The 2382-nt window shown below is 33.1% G+C and overlaps 1 pseudogene; it reads right to left on the bottom strand.

The window, feature by feature from the left end:
• Positions 1-1350: 1350 nt before the first annotated feature.
• LOC109444292 (protein S100-A10 pseudogene) lies at positions 1351-1643 on the bottom strand (annotated as a pseudogene).
• Between the last annotated feature and the right edge of the window lie 739 nt (positions 1644-2382).

Genomic DNA, 2382 nt, shown 5'->3' with positions numbered 1-2382 from the left:
ATTCAACCTCATAGACATTCCCTGAAGGTAAATAAGTTTAACACTTTGAAGTTCAAATGTGAATACAGACATTTATATAACAAGATTTTCACAATGTCCTAGAAATAAAATAGATATTTTAGTTATGTCTATAATATCTTTATAGTTATTTTAATGTCAATAAAGCTCACTTAACATATTAATGTGATAAAAATGTCAGTTTATTAAATTTAAGAAAACATGTCAAAGTTAATTTCAATTTTCAGAATATTGTGAAGTTATTAATATTCAGGAAAATAGAGAATTCTCCTTAAAATGAGCTAAAATTCACGTTTTTCTTATCTGTAAAATGGTGTGACAATCTCTGACTGATGGGAAAATTAGGTACATTAGTATTTAAGACTGGTAATTTTGCTGATATTGGTTTAGAAACTGCTTTATTTTTTTATCAGTCATTTTATCATTAATGCTTACATCTGTGGGCCTATTTCTGGACTCTATTCTGTTCCATCTGTTTATGTGTCTATCCTTATACCAATAATATATTGCTAATTAGTGTAAATTTAGAAGGAGTCTTGTATTTGGTAATATAAATTTTTTGGATGTGTTCTTCTTTTAGATTATTTTGGTTATTTTCAGTCCTTTGTATTTCCATAGAATTTTTACAATCCGTTTGTCAAGATCCACAAAATGGAATTTTCTGAGATTTTGATTGAGATTGTATTTTGGGAAAACTGATATCCAACCTATGAAAGCATTATATTTCCCACTTATTCTTTAATTTATCTCAGTAATGTGTTATAGTTTTTTGTAAAGAGAATTGCATATTTCTGTTAGATTTATTGTTAGTATTTGATTTGATTTTAAGCTCTTGTAAATTGTATTGTTTTAAGTTTCATTTTCTACATGTCTGTAGCTAGTATACAAGACAGTTTATAGATAGATAGATAGATATATGTATATATATCTATATATATATTCACCTCGTAGCTAGGAATCTTGCTAACTTCACTAATAATTCTACTGGATTTGGGGAGTAATTACAGTTTTATTGATAACTTTATTATTTTCAGCTTTATTGAGATGCAGTTGCACTAAGTTTTCGTTCATTCATTTGTTTTAAGAACTAAAAAAGAAATCTGTTTATTGAGGGCAACAGAATACAAGCAATATAGAAATCAAAACTTATCTGGCTTTAATTGGCTTTTTTTTCTCTTGTCAAATGGGGGTGGGATTTTATTTGTACATTTTCTAAGGGTCCCAATCTGCTCATGAAATCCTTTATACAGGGGAAGCTGTGGGACATGGGACTTCCGAAAGTGACCCATTGGGAGCACTCTTATCAAGGCAGGAGCAATTGCTCAGTGCCACCTACTTCTTTCCTTTCTGCTTCACCTGTACTACAAAATAGTCATTGCATGCAATGGCGAGCCCAGCAATTAGCGAAAAGAAGCTCGGGAAGTCCATTCTGCTGTCCCGGGACTAGTCCAGGTCCTTCATTATTTTGTCCATGGCCAGAGGGTCTTTTGATTTTCCAGAAATCCAGGGAACTCCGTTTCCATGAACACTCTCAGGTCCTCCTTTGTTAAGGAGCCTTTATCCCCAGCAAATTTGTGAGACGTGAACGTCATGGTTTGCATGGCGTGTTACATTTGAGATGGCATCTTGCTGAGATCTTGGCGGGAGGAGCGGCGCCATGGCTGGGCTAGTGGGATGTGCAGCCAGTCAACACTGTGTAAGTCCAAGGTGTACAGTTGTTGATTGGATACCCTTGTACTTTGCAAAATGATTGCCACAGTAAGGTTAGTTAACACTTCCATCACCTCACAAAATTACCACTTCTTCTTTTGTAGTGAAAATTAAGATCTACACTCTTAGCAATTTTCAAGTACACAATACAGTATTGTTACATTACATCACCAGTGCTTACTTATAGCTGGAAGTTGGTGCCGTCCACTTACCTTTAATTTCTTTTTGCTCTTAAATGTATTACTTTAAAATTTTTTTCAATTACAGTTGAAATACAATATTGTATTAGTTTCAGGTGTACAACATAGTGATTATACATTTATATAACTTGTGAAGTGACCACCCCAGTACGTCCAGTACCCATCTGACACCATGCATAGTTATGATATTATTGACTATATTCCCTATGCTATACTTTATATCCCCATGATTGTTTTTAAAACTGGCAATTTGTATTTCTTATTCTATCCCTCCTCCAAAACCAGTCCCATCTAGCAGCCATCACTTTGTTCTCTGAATATATGACTTTGTTTTGTTTTGTTTGTTAATTTGTTTTTTAGATTTCACATATAAATGAAATCATATGGTATTTGTCTTTCTATTTCTGACTTATTTTACTTATAATAACTTCTAGGTCCAACCATGTTGTCACAA

Source organism: Rhinolophus sinicus, chromosome 3 (assembly GCF_057876585.1).
Source record: "Rhinolophus sinicus isolate RSI-liver-muscle chromosome 3, RSI-T2T, whole genome shotgun sequence".
Taxonomy (NCBI): domain Eukaryota; kingdom Metazoa; phylum Chordata; class Mammalia; order Chiroptera; family Rhinolophidae; genus Rhinolophus; species Rhinolophus sinicus.
The sequence above is the reverse complement of the archived record's forward strand: the minus strand, read 5'-3'. Positions and strand labels throughout refer to the sequence as shown.